We start from the raw sequence: 22,058 nt of genomic DNA, 5'->3' as shown, positions 1-22,058 counted from the left end.
CTCGCTGTGCAAGACACAGTTGAGATAAAATTTTTTTTTTCTTTTGTCGTATAAAAAAAAAAATTTTAATAATTTTTTTTTAAATAAAATTTCATAAAAATTCATGAATCCATAACAATTTTTCAAATAATTCAAATATAAATTTTTATAATTATAATTCGTATTCAAGCAAATAAGAACGAAGCTTGAAATACTTAAAAAAAAAAATTTTTTTTAGTAACTTTTAAACAAAAGGTTTTGAGATGTTTTTATGGGCTTTTGTTCCCTATTTTTTTTTCCCGTATTTGTCATATTCATTTTCATCCTGCTAAATTAAAATAGTCTCATATAGGATCGTTAGTCAGTGAGATTATTATTAGAATTATACACAAAAAAAAAAATTTTTTTATATAAACTCCATATGTTCGATAATTCCATAAGTAAATTTGATGATATATCTCTTATACCCACAATGGGGTTAATAGAAACAAAATCAGTGGACTCCACTGCTAATGTAATAAATAAAATCGAATCATCAAATACTGACTTGAGATTAACGAACATATTGTTATTAATAATCGTCGTAATAATGTGCGCATATATTTTATATAAAGCTTATCTATTACACAATAAATGTGTAACCAAAAGAGCCATAAGCCAAGCTAATGACCTAGATAAGGTCTAAGAATACATATGCACACACGCGAATAACAATAAAAAAAAAAAATAATAATAATTCTGGAAAACAATGGCCACTCTTGATAATTATTTTGGAAAAATAAACGCTAGGCATCCCAGTATTGTCCAAGATTTAATTGAGGTTTTTAGAAATGAGCATATCAATTCACCACAGAACTCAATAAACTTGGTACAAATTAAGTCAGCTTACCTAAATATAACGGGAGAAGAATTCCCAGTTCAAGGAAGCACTAGGGTACAGATGAGTTTCATCCTCACAGTACCATATGTATGTTGCTTTTCCAACGCAGCAGGCACATATCGTTTCTACCGAATGGAGGAACCGAGGCAGTAAGCCTCCATGATTTTTTTTATATACGTACATCCATATTAATAGGCCTAACAAGTTAGTGTAGAATATGGATAAGATAGAAACAAAAAGGCTACAAAAATACTTACCTTTCCTCGATTTCCTGATACAATCAGGCGAAACAAATCACAAATACAAGGAAATAAGGTATTGGATAGCCCACAACTACAAATTTACAAAAAAAAATTGTAGATCTTATGGAAAAATCCATAAAAGTAGCTTATAGTAGATTGTTAGCTAAGACTCCTTTACATAAAGACGTGCCCGGATGGGTCCACGAACTTTTTAAGGACTCGATCGCGCTGATAGACATATCAGAATCGAGTACAGACTCAGATGTAGAAATAATAGATACAGAATAATAAAAAAAAAAAATAAATAAACATAAACATTTTCGAAAATTTTGTTATTTTTAACAAACTATGGTTACTTGGGATGATATAATTGGAAAAGCTAGAATACACGCACAAGAATTAACTAAATCTTGTAAGTGCCTCTCGCAAAACAGAGAAACATCCCAAGACACAGTAACCAAACACACGAAAATAATAACCGAGAAGCTCCAAGCTATTAGGGCAGTATTAACTGAGCACTATAGCAAACTAAAGGAAGGGCAAAAAACAGCCGCAAATGCGTTCTACAGTGATTGCAAACAAAAAGCAATAGCTGTGCTAAACAGACACAATATTGAATTTAAACAAACAACTGATTTGGAAACTTCAATTGTGCTGGAAGAAGAAACGCAACTAATGGCCGATGATGAAAGAGGTCAAGAAAAACCACCAGTGAGCTCTGATCAGTCAATTATAAGTCATAATAAACCAGCAATTCCAAAAGGAAGCAACAAAATGACTCAAACAGTGGTAGAATTCATAAACACAGCCACAAGGCTGCTACCATTCTTCGATGGTGACATTAAAAACCTACAAGGTTTCATTGGGGCACTTCGCGTACTTGATACCATAAAAGAAACGCATGAAGCAGTAGCCATCGAAATAATAAAATCAAAATTGAAAGGTCAAGCGGGTAATACGCTAAGCTCGGAAACAACGATTGACGAAGTTATACAAAAACTGTCAACAATCTTTAAGGGTGAATCAGTGGATCTTTTAACAGCAAAGATTAAAAATCTGCAGAGAAACCCTAATAACTGTGTTTCATACACAAAAGAGATTACTGAGTTGACCGACGCCCTAAAAGGCGCGTATATTTCGGATGGTCTTCCAAATGAACAGGCTATAAAATACACTACCAAAGTGGCAGTAAATGCTATGGTAAGTCATACCAAAAGTCAAAGAGTCCAGCTACTAATGGAATCGGGAAACTTTGATTCAGCCAAAGAAGCCATCACTAGATTTACCACTCTTTCAGTAGAGTCGGGCTCCACGGGAAGTTCCCAAAATAATACCATTTTTTATGCCCAGCATAATGACCGCGGTAGACGCCGCTACAATAATAATGGTAACTGGAGAAACAACTCGAATTGGAACAACAACAATTCGAGCTGGAGCAATAACGATGCCCACAGAGCCCAACGAGGCCGAAATAATTCACGCTACCGAAGAGGCGGCCGTGGAGGTGGACAACAAAATAATAATAGACAAAACACAAATAACCAACAAAATGGTTATAACAATACAAATGTCCGAATTACCCAAAGCGACCAGGGAAACGGACAAGCTCCTCCAAATGCTCAGAGTTAAAAAATAAAGTATACTCTATCAACCTAAGTCTTAATAATTTCGTATCATTTAAGAATGTTGAAACCAATAAGAAAATAACATTCTTAATTGACACCGGTGCAGATATTTCAATAATAAAGGAAAATTCTGATGTATTTCATGACATCAAAGTAAACAAAACTGTAGACATTCGAGGCATAGGAGAAGGAGTAATAAATTCCAAAGGCCTAGTCTCAATAGAATTGCAGACAAGTAAATATATTATTCCATACGAATTTCATCTGCTTCATGCAGATTTCGCAATCCCATGCGATGGAATAATAGGATTAGATTTCATAAAAACTTTTAATTGCAAAATAGATTACAGCAATTCAGAAGATTGGTTTATACTTAGACCACAAACATTAAAGTACCCAATTTACGTTCCAATAACATTCAATTCTGGTAATAACTCAGCACTTCTACCAGCAAGATCCCAAGTGGTACGCAAAATAGAACTATCTTCAGCAGAAGGTAACATTTTAATTCCGAATCAGGAAATTAAACCGGGCGTTTATGTTGCAAACACTATTGCAACAGCCCAAAGTACTTATGTCCGATTCTTAAATACCACAGATAACTGCCAACTAGTAGGCTTTAACAATTTAAAATTTGAATCACTTTCGAACTACGATATAGTTCAAAATACCAAAGATTTAAGAAAAGAATCTGTAATTCATAAATTGAAGAAAAATTTCCCAACACTATTCAAAGACAAACTCGAAAAATTATGCACTGAGTATAGTGATGTGTTCGGACTTGACACCGAACCGATCACAACAAATAATTTTTATAAACAAAAATTAAGACTTAAGGATGATGAACCGGTATATGTGAAAAATTACCGGAGCCCGCATAGCCAAATAGACGAGATCCAGCGACAAGTTGGAAAGTTAATTGAACAGGGTATTGTTGAACCGTCTGTTTCTCCTTATAATAGCCCACTCTTACTAGTCCCAAAGAAAACACTTTCGGGATCTAAAGAAAAAAACTGGCGATTAGTAATTGACTATCGTCAAATAAACAAAAAATTGCTGTCAGACAAGTTTCCGCTCCCCAGAATTGATGATATTCTTGATCAATTGGGAAGAGCAAAATATTTTTCTTGCCTTGATTTAATGTCAGGTTTTCATCAAATAGAACTAGAAGAAAAATCAAGAGATATAACGTCTTTTTCAACGAGCAATGGCTCATATCGCTTCACGCGATTACCTTTCGGTCTAAAAATAGCACCTAATTCATTTCAAAGAATGATGACAATAGCATTCTCAGGGCTTGAGCCCAGCCAAGCTTTTCTCTATATGGATGATTTAATCGTTATTGGTTGATCTGAACAACATATGATTAAAAATTTAGTAGATGTTTTTAAACTTTGCAGAAAAAACAATCTAAAACTGCATCCAGAAAAATGCTCATTTTTTATGCATGAGGTGACATTCCTAGGTCACAAATGCACAGACAAAGGAATCTTGCCAGACGACACAAAATTTGACGTCATCAAGAATTATCCAGTCCCACATGATGCAGATAGTGCTAGACGTTTCGTTGCATTTTGCAATTATTATAGACGTTTCATAAAAAATTTCGCCGAATACTCCCGGCACATAACAAGATTATGTAAAAAGAATGTTCCCTTCGAATGGACAGCAGAATGCGAAAATGCATTCCAATACTTAAAAGAAAAGCTCGTTCAACCTAATCTATTGCAGTACCCAGATTTCAGCAAAGAATTTTGCATAATCACGGATGCAAGCAAACAAGCATGTGGAGCAGTTTTAACACAAAACTATAATGGACTCCAGCTTCCAGTTTCATATGCATCAAGAGCGTTCACTAAAGGTGAAAGCAACAAGAGTACTACAGAACAAGAGCTAGCAGCAATACATTGGGCAATAACACATTTTCGACCATATATATATGGAAAACACTTCACAGTGCGAACAGACCATAGACCATTAACATATTTATTCTCCATGGTCAACCCGAGTTCAAAACTAACACGCATGCGGCTAGAATTGGAAGAGTACGACTTTACAGTAGAGTATTTGCGAGGTAAAGACAATTTTGTGGCAGACGCCTTATCGCGGATAACTATATCCGAATTAAAAGATATGAGTATAAAAGTCCTGAAAGTCACTACCAGGCAACAAAGTAGACAGAAAAACTGCGCAGTTAATAAAGAAGACCTTTTGCCAAGGCAAAAACTTCAAAATGCTTCTAGGCCCAACGTATACGAAGTCATCAATAATGACGAGGTACGAAAAGTAGTGACCTTGCGAATAACAGAATCTAAATGTTTACTGAAACATGGAAAGAAAGTTATGGCAAGAATTGAAGTTAGCGATTTGTATACCAATGGAATTCTCGACTTAGGTCAGTTCTTCCAAAGGCTTGAAATGCAAGCCGGTCTACTTGAAATCAGCCAACTAAAACTGGCACCGAGCGAAAAGATCTTTGAAATTATTTCAATAGATTCTTTTAAAAATATGGGCAATACTATATTGAAAACATTAAGAGTAGCGCTACTCCAGCCGGTGACCCTAATAGAAAATGAAAAAGAAAAAGAAGCAATACTGTCTACATATCATGATGATCCAATTCAAGGAGGTCATACTGGCATTACCAGAACGCTGGCAAAAATCAAAAGACACTACTATTGGAAAAATATGGGACGCCATATCAAAGAGTACATAAGGAGATGTCATAAATGCCAGGTGTCAAAAACGACGACACATACGAAGACTCCCATGATAATAACAGAAACACCAGCGAAGGCTTTTGATAAGGTTATAGTGGACACAATAGGTCCACTACCAAAATCAGATAATGAAAATGAGTATATTGTCACATTGATATGCGATCTGACAAAATACCTAATAGCCATTCCAGTTGCATCTAAGAGTGCAAGTAATGTAGCTAAAGCTATATTCGAAAATTGTATACTACAGTACGGTCCAATGAAAACACTCATTACGGACATGGGAACTGAGTATAAAAACCAAATTATAACAGATATATGCAAGTACATGAAGATTAAAAATCTGACATCTACAGCATACCACCACCAGACCTTAGGGACAATAGAACGAAGTCATAGAACATTCAATGAATATATTCGTTCATACATATCAGCAGATAAGTCCGATTGGGATGCTTGGATACAATATTTCACTTATTGTTACAACACAACACCCTCGGCAGTGCATGAATATTGTCCATACGAACTAGTATTTGGAAGACTACCAAATCAGTTCATAGATTTTAACAAAATCGATAGAATAGATCCAATATACAATTTAGACGACTACTCTAAGGAAATAAAGTTTAGAATAGAAATAGCATATAAAAGAGCTAGGATAATGTTAGAAAACCATAAGTTAAGTAATAAAAAATACTACGACAAACATATTGCCGATTTCAATTTAAACATAGGAGATAAAGTTTTATTAAGAAAAGAAATAGGTCATAAACTAGATGCTAAATATATAGGGCCTTATAAGGTAGTGAGTATAGAAGAAAATGACAATATATTAATAGCAGATAATAAGAATAAATACCAAAAGGTTCATAAAAACAGACTAAAACCATTTTCGGAATGATCAACCGAAAAAAAAATAATAATTATCATGATACTTAAGTAATTTTTACAAAAAAAAAAAAAAACAAAAATCTTTATGGATTCATCTATTATTGAAAACAAATTCACGCAATTTCGAAAAACAAGAGAAAGAAAATTTGCCTAAAGAGACACAAACAAAAAAAAAAAAAAACTTTCCTAAGATACACCTTTACTTTACCTTTTATTTTACCTTTCTATATAAATAATCATTACAATAACTACATAATATTACGTTATTCTCTAAAAAGGGGAGGTGTAGTATGTTCATACAACTAATAACTCAACACAATGAGCTCAACTTGTAACACTTTGTTGCAAGTATAAACAATTAAAACATATACGCATTAAAATATAATTGTGCACTTGAATATGTTCATATGTATACATTGAAGTATTCACATAAACATATTCAAGTAAACATACAATTAAGCATGAACATATATGTATGTACATTTGTATATGCACATACATATATTCACATAAGCACTGTATGCACAAGCGTAACATGAGCTAGAGCCAGGCCAGCGTGTGACCGCTGACCAAGCACTTTGATGCATGCGCTCCAACAGTATGTATGTATGTATGTACTGACACTCTCCCTCTCTTTTGTAGCTGTCGCATAAATCGCAGCATAAGAATATATATGTAAAATTAGCCTAAGCAAAAGAATAATTTGGAATAAAGAAATCAATCAAAAACTCCAGTCAACCGACACAGACGTGTCTCTGATTATTATTTTTCAACCCAACGGAACCCGGTCGAAGGAGTTTTTTACACAGTATTTTTTCTTCTTATCATCGCTTTTTTAATTGCGTACCAATACAGAAATTTATGTATGTGCGTATGAATATATAGATTACCAGTTTACAAAATGTCAAAGGTTAATCTTTTGGCTTATCAGTATGCTATATAATTCATATTCAATTAAAAACCAATCAGTCATTTTTAAAGCTTTCCTATACACATGTATATATGTATATGTCTGCATGTATGTTTATGTGTAGCTATTTATTTGGTTAAGATTAGATTAAATGTAATGCCCCATCATTGAAAAGTTTGAACTTACAAGAAAAAAAGTTGTTAAACATTTTTGGTCAACAGAATTTTTACTTGTTGAATATATTTAATTTAGATATAATAATTGAATCTAAATCTAAGGAATCTAATACTTGCTGCCTATAATATATCACCAAAATAATGTGATAACTTTCTATTTATAGATAAATCAATCAATCTAAATATAGAAGATGCATCCTTTCAAATCCTCCAAATCTCTGCATCCTTTTATTAAGGTTTTCCTATTCCATGTTAATTTGTCACGCAAATTCAAATATTCCTACAAAGCAATTCTCAATATTAACGTCATATGATAAATCTAAATTCTGAAATGTATATACATAGCTAGCTTTAAGCTTAATATGATAATCAAGGAAATAAAGCTTAAAAATCACTGCATCTCTGTATAACTTTAACTCTTAACTAGTCAAAATTTATTAGGAGTTTTAATATAGATTGATTTAAGAGTCATATGTATAAAGAATGTTTAAATATTCTATTAAAAAGTAGATATTGTTAAAATTAATTAATGTGTTTTTAATAGTCAAGTTAGTCAATTCAGAGCTCAATGTAATTTCGACTTAATTATAAACCTAATAACACTTTTGTCTTATTGGGCTTTTTAAAAAATAAAATATCATATTTATCAATTTTAATCATCGATAAATATCAATGAGGTAATATCGATTAAACTTAATTTCTATTATTTATTGGTTATAGTGAGATATCATTAGTTAGATATTATGGTAGAGTTTATATCTAGGTATATTACCAATTTTTTATGAGTATTAGTTTAGAATAATATAATGTTAAGTATTTTATATTAGTAATAAGCATAATACTACACATTTAACTTAAAATTCGATATTTTTTATGTATTTTAAAAAAATATAGAAGATATTGAGCACACGACATGAAAGTGTAATAAGTCATAAAATATTTAAATATTTCAAAAACAATTTTATTAACTTTAAAATAAAATAAGAAACACAGTTTCTTAATAATTCTTCTCAAAAACTGTCTGGCAAAAATTCCACTGGCGATTATGGGATGCCTTCTTTTGTTTCGCTTTCACTTTCTCAATGTAGAGAATAAAGCGCGCTAAAGCTCGAAATAGCCTGCGCCAGTCGGAAAAATATTCCGCGTTAAGTTTTAGCTCCATCGGCGAATTGTCGATGAAGAGTATGTTATGCCTAGTCAGGCATTGTTTGGTGTCCCCAAATCATCGCATTTTGGCCACTCGTGTTGATCCTGCAGCAAATAGTCTGGACCGTGTAGCCAAGTTTTTTATGTATTGGCGTTGTTTGTTAGAAGCAAGATCTGCAGGGTTAAGGTTGGTTGGAACCCAGTTCCATTGGCTAACGTTTGTGAATTCCAGTATTTCGCCCACGCGGCGCATGACGTATTGCTGAAACTTTCGTGGATCCATACGAAGCCATTTAAGAACATTCTTTGAGTCGGACCAATAACAACTCGAATTAATTGACAAACTTGGATTGCGTTGGATTTGGTTACTCAGCTTTGCTCCGATAACTGCGGCATGCAGTTCCGTCGTTGGTATAGATAGTGGGCTCAACGGTGCCAATTTCGCCTTGGAGGCCACGAAGCTAAGGTAGGTTCTTTCCCCCTGGCGTATCCAAAGGTAGCAGACTGCTGCGTATGCCAAAATGCTTGCAAGAGCTCGCGTTTTGTTGGTGTTTTGTCGCTGTCTAAAACGTTGCCTGGCGAACTTGCAGATGAATGTGAATACGTCGGAGTTTGGCACCGAATATAACCCGTGTACCTTTTCTGTGGCGGTAATTTCGACAGCTTCGGGGAGTAGCGAATCGCTCTTTAGTATTCGTAGGACCTCCTTTGAGTTCGAAGGATTTGTGCATTTTTGTCACGAATAAAGTGTGCAATGCAGTGTGCGCAATTGTTTCCGAAAGTAAGCGCTTCCATAACATAGACGTTAGGCTCTTGCCTCTCGGACTTGCTGTCGAACCACAGAAACCTTTGCGCATAGTTGTCTGCCGGTCTCACTGGGATCTGGTGGAACATCTCGGCGATATCGCCACAGATCGCAACTCGTCCCACTCGGAATGACAGTAAGAGGTCAAATAGGGAGTTTAGGAGATCTGGACCACTCCAGATGTAGTCATTCAGGGCCTTGCCGCCGGATTGGGCGGCTGCATCCCATACAAGCCGGACCTTCTGTGGTTTATTTGGATTTTTAGTTATGAAGGTTGGTAGATACCATGACCGTCTGTTTGGTGCAGCTATTTCCTCCGGCGTCAGCATGCAAGCATAGCCCTTTTCGACGAGGTTTTCGATTTGCTTGGTGATTTGCTCCTTCAACTGTAGTTATCGGGAAAATGGCTTTTGAAGGCATCTAAGCCGTTTTAGTGCGTTTGCGTAGCTATTAGGTAATAAAACTTCAGGGTCTCTCCACATTAGACCGACCTCGTACCTGCCATTCTTCAAGGCGGTGGTAGATTCAAGTCTGGTTAGAGGTTGAGTGTCTTCTGGTGAAGATAGTGGTTTTGCTGTGGTAGCGTCTAATGAGAACGCTTCTTTGATGATCTCATGCAGCTTGGCGTCTGCGTCTCTGCAGCCCCACATGTGAACGCTCACATTAGCTCTATTGTATCTTGGTGGGGGAATTCTTTGGCTATAGCCCTTATTGCCATTATGTGGATTGGCAACCGTAAGCGTGACACGTTCCGATGCATTTTCTTCGCGTGTTGTATCGTTGGTCCATTTTAGGCACAGTGGATCTGGAACGCCTTTTAAGCCGAGCTGCTGAAAGACCTTGTTGTCGATGAGCGTTAATGCCGATCCCTCATCTAGAAATTCAAATGTGTGAGTGACTTTCGTTTTATTGATGATTTGTATTGGAATGACACGGAAATATGTTAAGCCAGACTCGCTGTATCGCTGGGTGTGCTTGAATTAAAAACCATTAAAAAAAAAAAAAAAAAAAAAAACTAACTCACGTGCTTTTCTCTTTAGGCTAGCTTGCAGCCGCATAAGATTTTCTGCATTCGTATACCCAGCGATTTCCGTACTTGTCTGAAAACTACTGTAGAATAGAGGCCAGTTCTGAGGATTGCCATCAAATGTTGAAAGCTCTTTCGGTATCGCATGACGGGCTGCAAGTTGTGCCGCGCTTGGTATTGCTGTGTTTAGGTCTACGTCCATTCGCACTTTACTTTCTGGATAGTACGATGCCGCACTGTTTTGAGTATTCGTAAAATTCCAGGGCGCCATCGGCGTAGCACTTAGGTGCGGTTGTTCGCGTGTCGTAGCACGCGTGTTGTTTGAGGTTAGAAACGGCAGCTGCGGTGCCTCGTGATCGTAATGCCACGTGTCACACACAGCTGAGTGTGTGACCATCGCTTTTTGTTTGGCAGAAGTAAAAATAGGAACAGCTGTCCTAGCTGAGCCCGGAATATTTCGCCTGCTCGTGTGGTATTTCCGAGGTTCTGCAGAGCGCTGCTCAATGTGATGACTTCCGATGACACGTTGACGCAGTCGCAGTTCCAGCTGTTCTCAGATTTCTCGTCTATTACTCCAACGCAGTCGAAATGATACCAGGAACAGCATCGATTGCATTGCACCATGCGGTCATTGTCTTCCTGCATGCATTTCTTGCAATGATATATTCCACTTGATAAGTCTTTTGTTGCCATGGTTTAACAATGAGTTTATACTTTTAAGCGATGTTGATTAGTTACGTGACCTATGTAGGTCGTCACAATAGGTCACAATTTAGTGATTGGTTATGCAATCATCGAGGTTAACCTCTATATGATTGGCGTATAGAACCGTGGGTTGACCCGTCGAGTTGAGTTACATAATTAACTTTTTCGGTTCATTTAGTGATTTACCACTGTTAGATTAATTTATAGAATTAATTCATGGCCTACAGTTTATAGAATTAATTTATAGAATTAATTCCTGGCGTAATTTATAGAATTGTCGAATTTGGCGCTAAGGTTCAATGTTTTAGCGGTCCCATAAGAAAACACATCACTTTTCACGTGATACTTCATTTATTTCTTCGACGTGTATTTCTTATGCTAATGGTAGGCCAAGTGGGTGTGTGTATAGCGAGCGAGCGAGCCGTCTTCGAGCCGCTTTAAATTAATCGCCCTTACTCGCGGTTGTAACAAAACTATTCTGTCCGCCGCTCAGTTACAAGCATAGAACCTAACATGTAAGCTTAAAGCGCAAGATGCAACGGTTTATTTCCCAGCACGTAGGCTGGCGCTTAAGTATAAGTATGAAAATGAAAGAGAATGAGTGATATGGGTTAACCCATTGGTGGATGAGTCGGGTCTGCTGGGCAGTTAGTGAATTTCGGCGGCAACACTTGCCTTTGTTTGCACTGGTGACAGAGCGGTGGCCCGCTATGACGGCGCGCCACTCACCGAAAATTTGACAAGCAGGAAAGACGTGAAAAAGAGACAAAAAACACAAATGTAATATAAAATAAAAAAAAAGGAGAAATTTGAGTTAACATTGAAATCAAGATTTCAGCCAACCTATCTAACGGATCGATGTGCCCCACAAATTGTGCAACTAAATATAGCGCAATACAACACAAATACTGGTGTTTAATTGTTTGGTTAGAGGGTTCGGGATATATGTTCGATTTTTGGAGCTGGACCACGTCACAGCCTGAACATTTTCTACATAAGTGTTTCGTCAAATAATTTTCATTGTGCGGCAATCGAAGAAAATTACATCTAGATCCATGTCTGACAGATTTTCACCAATATAATTAGCTTTATCATTATAAAAATTGTCCTCAAACTAGCGCACCCGTTTTCTATTGTTACCTTTATTTATTCGTTTGTTAGTTTTACACTTCTTTGAAACAAACTTTTAAATTTCCGTTATACGCTTTTTTAGATTGAAATCACAAAATAGTGTGCTATCTCTTTTTCACTTATAGTTCTTTTATATAGAGCCTCATAATGTGTGGGCTACTACGTTTACACTTTTAACTCCTTTACAATTTTAACTCTTTTTTTAGGTTGAGCCCCCAAAATGTGTGGCACTGGGGTATTGATTGATGAATAAACACGGTCCCGGATATAGTTTTATGGTTATTTCATTTAATATTAGGATAAGTATTAATTTTTAGGTAATACTAATTTTAAATGAATTAATGTTTAATGTCTTTCGTCGTTTTTGTTAACTCTTTTTGTCATCTTCGATTCGTCTTTTCCGTCTTACTTTTATGGCTTTTCGTCTTAAACCTCTCGTCTTCTTAATTCTTGTGTGTCGTCTTACACTTTGTCTTTTTCTTACACTCTGTCTGGCCGGCTTGCCAGATTGTACTCCTTTATATTGAATCAGCTGAATTAACTAGGGCTGACTAAGTAGGATTGCCAGACCATTCCCACACATATGTCTGTGATCATGCATGCATTGAGTTGAGCGAGAATGAATGATGATTTCAACAGTATAAAAACTTCGACGCGGGCGAAGTTATTCGTGGCCCTCTGTTTTATTTTATAGTTACTCCATGGAAGTTGCTATTGCTATTGACTTTTTAAATATAAAAAACTATAGCAGAGCATAGCATTTATTTTTTATAGTTCGCCTTTGACTCTGCCTCTGCTCTCGTCAAAAACGCGAGCGGTAGCGAGAGCAAAAAAAATACTACGGAGTTTCGTAGCAATATCAAACCCTGATATGTATACACGAATACAGTTGCAAAGCAGCATCAAAGCAACAAGAAACAACAGCAGAGCAACGACACAGTAGCAAAGAAGCAGAAGGCAACAAGATAGTTGCAGAGAAGAGAAAAAGGACGGTGGCACGTGCCCGCCAGACGAAAAAGAACACGCGACCGGAGAGGAGACTAAGCAACAACGAAGTCTGCCCTTTGGCGCACAAACAGCAGCGGATGGTGTCAACAATACAATCATCAGATAATGTTTAATTTTAAATAGATTAAAATACATATTAAGAAAAATCAATCAATCTATCAATATATTTAAAATGTCCGCTAATAAGGCTGAAAAATTGTTAGAGTTGCATACAAGGCAGTAGAAGCATTGTACGCTCGAAGATAAACTAGTAATTGTTACATAATCATAGTAAATTGCATCAGTTCGGGACTTTCAACCAGTTTGTAGAATTATTTGCGGAATTAATTGTATGCGGATCAAAGTTTGTATGCCCTTGCTTGTTTTTGTTATATCGGCTTATCATCATTTAGAACTAAACGCATTTGAATATTTGTAGACTTTTTGCTTACCGGATGATAATTTTGTATCATATTTTAAACTGCTTTTTTGGCTCTTTTATTTGCTGCTGGATCTGTATGTCGGCCTGGTGTTCAATGGAGTCATCCACATTGATTTTCAGAAAGGAACTTAGTTCGGATTCCAAACTTTGGGGTATTGTTAACTTTAGACCTTTGTAGCTGATTGTGACCTCCGCATGCTTACAGAAATCCTCGCCAAGAACAATTTACATCCATAAATTGTTGACCCACTGAGAGAAATGCCAAACAGTATTTTTTGCCCGTCAATATCGACTGTATATTTAAACGAACCCGATGATTTGATCTGGTCTGTGTATTTTTTTTTTCCAAAACCGAATAAATATACGTTAGAATCACTCAACATTGGATTATTGAGGTTTTTCAGCATTGCCTCACATATTAAATCATACTTGCGATATATTTAAACATTTGAGTTCTTTGTTATCGTCGTTTTCGGATTCTGCTTGCTAAGAACATTGTTATATTTGTTTTAATTTTTTGATTTCTCTCGCTTCACTTCGATAGATGTGTTCGCCACTAAACATACGGATAGAGTCTTCTATACCGCGAAAGTGTTAACTGACCACTTCTTCTATTTTGAACACTGCTTAAATTCTGGCTTCGCACACTAACATTTTTCCGCTCTTCGTCGTTTCTTCACCTTCAATTTCATCGTAAGTTTCCGATTGAAAATCGGCATCTCTCAGAAATTTTTTTTTTTAAATTTCAAAATAAGTGTCTCGTTAAACCTTTTTTTATTGTGCGGCTAGATCCAGATTTTCAGCAATATAAATAACTTAATTAAACGAAGCATCTCACTAATACACTGAAAGTCTTTTAACTGTGCCATTTTTCGTTTCGGTTTACTTCGTTTATGTTGTGTGTATGTGTAACCGACGCGTTAAAAACGCTGTAAAACTGTGGCGTCTTTTTTTTGCTGATGCAATTTCCCAGAAATTGTGAAATTAATTTTTCTTTTATACCGATTCGACTATTACTAAACTTTAAGCATATCTTATCTTATATATATATAAAAGAAAGTAGTAGTAGTTACAACACTTATAACTCGAGATCTGCTGAACGAAAACTACATCCATACACTAGCCTGGGATTCGAACCCGGATCCTCGTTGTTCGCAACACAAAGTATTTGTTTTTATATTTGCTAAACAGTCACAACAATGAATAGCACAAAATTTATGACTTTTGCTAATTCGACAATTTAATCACTGTCTAAAATTTGATACATACCTAAAAATTATCATAAAGTAAAGTGGCCATCAGTTTTCTATCTTGGCTAACTAGTAAGCAAAAACGAGCTATGTATAATCCATAACAAGCAAATGGTATACCATATTATTAAATCAGTCTGATTAAATGTTCATAACTAGTTAATAATTAACATCATTGATTATATCGTTGTTTAAATAACGATTAAGAAAACAATCTTATAAAATAATATTTTTTATGCAATTTTGCACTTTGAGAACGTTTACAATGAATGAAAAATATACATTTGATATCTTATCCCCATTCATTATTGTTTAGTAATTCTGTATAAACTTATATTTAAATCGCTAGAACGTCCATTTTGACATATCATATTTTTAGTAAACTTTTTCTCTAAACTCTCTTGGAAAGAAAGTGCGTTCAGATAAGAAATTTGAATTTATATAGAAAATGTTAGCAATTTTCGCTCAAGTTGGTAAATGATAATTTTTTTTTTTTGTGTCTAAAGCTTTTGTGTTCCCTTTCTGCGGATTTTAGTTTCTGCAAATTTTGTTGTCTTCATGTCCCTTGCCATTTCTCACAATGTTTCCCCAGATAAGTATTTTCATATAATCTATAAGAGTCGCACTGTGTGTGTGAGTGTGTATAAATAATAATGAGGCAAATCCAAAGATTACTCACACTCACACACAGACACTCAGATAAATTTATTATTATTATTATTTTTATTATTATCTCTCTCCTTCTCCGGTTTTTTGCACTCTTTGAATTCTGGTCTTGTGTATATTGTGTGCGTTTTTATACCCTTGCAAAAAGGGTATATTAATTTTGGTCAGAAGTGTGCAACGCATAGAAGGAAGCATTTCCGACCATATAAAGTATATATATTCTTGATCAGCATGACGAGACGAATTCATATAGCCATGTCCGTTCGTCCGTCCGTCCGTCCGTCCGTCCGTCCGTCTGGATCAACGCAAACTCCTCCTAGACCGTTAGAGCTACAGAGCTGAATGTAGGCTTGTATATACTGCAGGCGTTGTATATATCGGATTCAGCCGGATCGGATCACTATATCATATAGCTCCCATACAAACGCCAAAGTCACGAACAGTGACTTTTCTCAATAACTTCGTTATTTTGAGCTTTTGTCGTGAAATTTAACATTAGAGAGTTTATTATGCCTATAAATAAGTCTGCCAAATCTGAACAAGATCGGGTGACTATATCATATAGCTCCCATAGGAACAATCTTTCGAAAACAGTGACTTTTGTCAATAACTTTGTTACTTTTGCCGCGATTGCTTTAAAATTCAACTTTTGCCAGTTTTATATATCTGTTAATTAATGTGCCGAATTTGATCAAGATCGGGTGACTATATCATATAGCTCCCATAGGAACGATCGGTCGAAAACAATGACTTTTGTCAATAACTTTGTTACTTTTGACGCGATTACTTTTATTTAAACATTTCTCAGTTTTGTATTCCTGTTAATAATTGTGCCAAATTTGATTAAGATGGAGTGACTGTATCATATAGCTTCCATAGGAACAATCGGTATTTAACAGTAACTTTTCAAAAAATCAATTTTGCTTTTTATCTATTAGGTTTTACCCTTTAACCCAAAAGTGATTCTTCGATTCTAAAACAAAAACCTATTGTGCATTAGTGCACAGGTTCATTATTATATTCGGTACCTGTAAATCGGAAAAGGGGATGAGGAACTTTCAACCCACAAAGAAAGAATGTTGTTTACCAAATATTTTACCCTTTTTTGTAAATGGGTTAATTGGATTCAGGTAATGACCCACTTAGGTAACACTATGTTCCAATATTAGGTAAACATTTATCTTAAAAAAAGACATGTTGCGCAAAAGTACACGTGTTCAATTACTAAAAACATACAAATAGGTAAAAGGGTGTAAGATGTTTTATACAGTTTAAATACCTGAATTTTAGGAGACAATTATATATAAACATTGCACATTTCATTTACCCGTTTAGTCAATTTAAAAAAATTGAGCGTGCAACATCGTGTATTCGAAGTCCAAAATTATACTACTTTTTATTAAAAGTAAATGTGCAAAGTGAAATAGTGAAAACAAGTACCTTTAATTTAAAGTGAATAACAAACAAGTGAACATAAAGCTTCTAATATAAAGTGATTCAAAAGTACATGTTATCTAAAGTGAATTACAACTGCTTAATACCAAATTAAAAGTGTTCTAAAACAGTAACTAAAGTGAATAAATATATTTTTTTGAACACAACAGTAAACGGTAATCTAACGATCGAAAAGCGTGTTTTAAATCCGGATACGAGACGACACTATTTCAAAAGACTTCAAATTGCCATACTAAAAGTCTATTTTTTACATTTTTTTTTTGTAAATCGTTGTATAGCCTTTGAAATGCCACGCGCTGCTTCCTCATCGCAAGAAACTCGACGTCGGGCAGCACGGAACCGATTTCGTGTCTATTATCAGCTTAACACGGCTGAAATTAATAACCGCCATTCTCAATACTTGGCTACTGTCCGACAAGCCAATGTAGAACAGCGAGAAATTGAACGGCAAGAATCATTCTGAAAGACGCCGCAGCCTACGAGTTAGACTTGAACAACGCCTTCGAAATACGGAATCGCGCCACCAATCTCGTCTTAATCCGGACTACAGTGTTGCAGAACAAGAACGAAACACGGTTGAACGTCGTCGAGCTCGCTTGAAGGGCATAGGCACTGAAGGGCATAGGCAAGCTCACCTGGATCCGGAATACCGCGCTGCAGAACAAGGTCGAAACACGGCTGGACGTCGTCGAGCTCGATTGGATCCGAACTATAGCGCAACTCAGCAGGCACGGGACACTGAAGGCCATAGGCAAGCTCGCTTGGATCCAGAATACCGCGCTGCAGAACAAGGACGAAACACGGCTGGGCATCGACGAACTCGCTTGGATTCGGAGTACAGCATAGCTGAACAAGCTCGGAACACTGAGTCCCGTCGGCAAGCTCGTCTGGATCTGGACTACGTTGTCGAGGAACAAGAGCGAAACACAGCCGGACGTCGTCGAGCTCGTCTGGATCCGGGCAACGTTGCTGAGGAACAAGAGCGAAATACAGCAGGACGTCGTCGAGCTCGTCTGGATCCGGACTACGTTGTCGAGGAACAAGAGCGAAACACAGCCGGACGTCGTCGAGCTCGTCTGGATCAGGGCACCTTTGCTGAGGAACAAGAGTAAAATACAGCAGGACGTCGTCGAGCTCGTCTGGATCCGGACTACGTTGTCGAGGAACAAGAGCGAAACACAGCCGGACGTCATCGAGCTCGTCTGGATCCGGGCTATGTTGCTGAAGAACAAGAGCGAAACACGGCCGGACGTCGTCAAGCTCGCTTAAATCCAAACTACAGCGCTGCTGAACAAGAGAGAAAAACTGAACAACACCGAATAAGGAGGAATAACCCTGTTACAAGCGCCGAGGAACGAACTACAAACACATTGCAAAGGAGAGAAACTCGCCAGCAACGGAGACTACGAGAACAACAAATTCGGAATATGGCAGAGGAGCGCCTTATTACTTTCAGAGGAAATTCAGAAAATCGATTGGAAGCATCTAGAGGCAATCACAAAGGAATATTGCAGCAAGAGCCGATCGAACAGAAGAAGAACGGAGGAAGCCAGAGAAAGGGAACGCCAGCGAAGAAGGGAATCTGCAACTACAGTATATAAGAGGAAATTCAAGGAAGGACCAACGGAATGCTGCATATGCTGTGGAGGGACGTGGTTCCCAGACAAGGTACGTGGTTTGCACAAATTATCTATCTCTCTTAAGTTTCCAAATTTAGATGTAGGCAACGCATTTTTTCAGTCAGTTAAGTTCCCTTATCCGTCCGAAAAATATTCATTTTGCTTAACATGTCACAAAGCCGTTTCTGCCGGCAAAATTCCCACCATTTGTCTTGGTAATGGGTTTCAGTTTTCCGATATTCCTCAATGCCTCCAAGATCTAAAATGCGCTGAAGAGCGCTTTGTATCGCCGCGAATTCCTTTCATGCGAATAATGTCCCTAGGCTATGAGAGGCAATATGGCATCAGAGGTGCTGTGGTAAGTATTCCCATATCCGTTCCCGATATTGTTACAGCCCTTCCACGCACATCTGACAATACCCATACTATCCAAGTCCATTTAAAACGCCAAGCTCGGACTATAATCACAATTTTATGACAGAAACCATCCGTCCTGCCAAAATTTTCAATGCTGTACAGTTTTTGGTAAGTACTGAGCTGTGGAGAAAACATGCATTACCGTGTCTGAAGATTGGCTTCCTCAATTAACAATGCAGAGGAAGTTCCTTATATTCAAGACGTAGCCGATAGGTCAGTTGTCGATCAACTTCTTGGTCAAAATAATTCCTTTTAGATAATCCAAATGTAGATTTTTTTTTTTTTTTTTAACGTTTAATATATATTTGTTGAATCTACTCTTAAATTAGAGCCTAACAACAAGTTTGAGATATTGTTCTTAGACTAGTACTTAAGATAAATCCTGGGGATATTGCAGGCGGCCCTAATCACTTGTTATTGGGTTGGTCCGTCATTTCTTTTAAGACGAGTTCTATTATTAGTTCGCGTAAGGGAATTGGCAAGAACATTTGGGTGTGCATCCAGTTTCGCAGAATACTTTAGTTGTTGAGTACCTATTTCAGATTTTACGCTAGGTATATTTTAGATCATTTTGAATGTTGTCGTTTCGTATATACCACGGGGCCTCTGTGATTGATCTTAAAATCTTCGACTGCGCTCTTTGTATAATATCGACATTGCTGGTACTTGCATTTCCCCATAGTACGGCTCCGTAAGTCCAGATGGGTTTCAGTACGGAGTTGTATAGGAGGACTTTATACTCAGACGTAGAGGGACCGAGCATTGATGATCCAATGTAGCTACTCGCTTTCAGTTTAAAGCTGGTGCCTTTTTTGCTTCGATGTGCTTGCGCCAAGTTAGTCTTCTGTCTAGGTGGATGCCAAGGTAAGTGACATCCACGGCTCCAGGAACTGGTACGTTGTTTAGCATTAGAGCTGGGCAGTTTCTTCTGTTAAGCGTAAATGTAACATGTTTGCATTTCTGCTCGTTGACCCGGATACGCCAGGTTGCTAGCCATTCCTCTACCACCTTAAGGTGTTCCTCTAGTTTTGCAGAGGCTTGTATTGGCATTTGGATCTGCTAAGGATTGCCGTGTCATCGGCAAAAGTGGACGTTGTAAGTCCTAAACTCGTTGGTAGTCTGCAGTGTACAGCAGGTAGAGCAATGGGCCGAGTACACTGCCTGCGGTACACCAGCTTTGATTTCAAAATCAGCGGAGACGGAGCCATTACATCTTACAGCGAATTTCCTATTGTAAAGGTAAGATTCCATGAGTTTGTGTGTGTACTGTGGCAGTTTTTGCCGGATTTTGAACATCAGACCCTCCAGCCAAACTCTATCGAAAGCCTGGGCAACGTCGAGAAAGACAGCCGCACAGTATTCTTTTAGTTCGAATGCTGTTCGTATTTCGGATGTTATGCGATTGACTTGTTCAATTGTACCATGTTTTTCGCGGAAGCCAAACTGGTGTGAAGGGATTGTGTTCTCCGATGCCAGAAATGAGTTTAGGCGGATCTGCAGGACCTTTTCAAAAAGCTTCGAAAGACATGGCAGCAAACTAATTGGCCTATAGGATGATGGCTGGGTTTTGTCCTTTCCCACTTTAGGAATCATGATGATAGTGACTTTTTCCATGTTCTTGGGAAGTAGCCAATTTTTATTATAGCGTTGAACAGTTTGCAGATATATTGTATTGCAATGATAGGGAGTTCTAGGATCATTTTCGGTGTGATTAGGTCATGGCCAGGGGCTTTTTTCGCTTTATGTGGTTTTTAATAACTGCAGTGATCTCGTCCGATTGGAGTTCCGAGTACTCACTATCCGTTAATGTGTTCGAAGGGGGAAGTACAGATGAGTTTGATGTTGGATTTGGCTGGAAAACCATTTTAAGATGTGTGGCAAATACGGATGCCCTCTCTTCGTCACTGCGGGCCCATCCACCGGTTGGACTCCTTATCGGTGAAATTGTCTCTGTAGGAGCGCTTAAGTTGGGTGGGCTTTCCACAGAGGATGTTTAGTGCTGGTTGGACTGAGCTTTTCTATGTATTTTCCTTTGAGCCCAGCTTTCCTCTTGTCTTAACGCCTTGGAGAGGTTGCGATGAGCTTGCCTTAGGCGAAGTTTTGCTGCTGGTGATCGAGTAATCTGCCATTCTCTTCTTAGACGTCGTTTTTCCGTTACTAATTGTTCTATCCGCCGGTTCGTAGGCCTGTCAACAGGTTTGGTGTAAGAAGAGGCATGTGGAGTAGATACTCTTGCTGCAGCTCCCATCATCGACTCAAGTGCAGAGACGCACATATCAATGTCCTCTGCAGCATCCAGTTTCGGCGAACAGTCAATGTGGGCACTCATGTACATTTTAAATTTAAGCCAATTTGTTTTGTTGTTTGTAAGCCTATATGGGCGATCAAGTACTTGAGGTCTTGTTAATAATGTGAATAGCACTGGAGAGTGATCGGAAGTTAAATCTAGCATATTCCGCAGTGATCCGATTACGTGGAATCCTCTTGGTTACTGCGAAATCAATCAAGTCAGGCACTTTCTGTGGATCTGTGGGCCAATAAGTAGGCCTACCCGGTGAGACGCAATCCATCTTATTGAGAGGGTTGACTATTGTGTTGTACAACTGCTTTCCTTTAATTTACCAGGCGAGATCCCCAGTGCGTATGTTTGGCGTTATAGTCCCCTGCTGCAATGAAGCGATCTCCGAGTGTGTTAAAGAAATGGTAAATTCCTTTTCAGAGATTGAGAAGCGTGTGGGCAGTACAGGGACAATGTAGTGTTGCCGCAGCTGGTTTGGACGGTTATAGCAGTTGCTTGTAGGTGCTGTGTTTCAAATCTGTTGAGGAACGAGTGTTTTATACGGTTTTGATTAGGATACCGGTCCCGCCATGAGCTTTTCCGTCTGGATGGTTTGTTGCGTAGAAGGTATATTTTGGTATTTGAAAATTATTTTTTGATGTTAAATGTGTTTCCGAAATCAGCAAAACGTCGATTTCACTTGAGTC

General features: G+C 37.5%; 1 long non-coding RNA gene across 1 annotated transcript; it reads right to left on the bottom strand.

Annotated features, from left to right (window-relative positions):
• Nucleotides 1-601: 601 nt before the first annotated feature.
• LOC124461322 lies at nucleotides 602-1,391 on the bottom strand. The gene is made up of 3 exons (XR_006955017.1): nucleotides 1,117-1,391; nucleotides 869-1,056; nucleotides 602-764 (listed from the first exon to the last, which is right to left on the bottom strand). It is a non-coding gene; the product is annotated as an uncharacterized LOC124461322 (long non-coding RNA).
• Nucleotides 1,392-22,058: the final 20,667 nt, after the last annotated feature.

This window comes from Drosophila willistoni, unplaced genomic scaffold (assembly GCF_018902025.1).
Source record: "Drosophila willistoni isolate 14030-0811.24 unplaced genomic scaffold, UCI_dwil_1.1 Seg345, whole genome shotgun sequence".
Taxonomy (NCBI): Eukaryota; Metazoa; Arthropoda; class Insecta; order Diptera; family Drosophilidae; genus Drosophila; species Drosophila willistoni.
The sequence above is the reverse complement of the archived record's forward strand: the minus strand, read 5'-3'. Positions and strand labels throughout refer to the sequence as shown.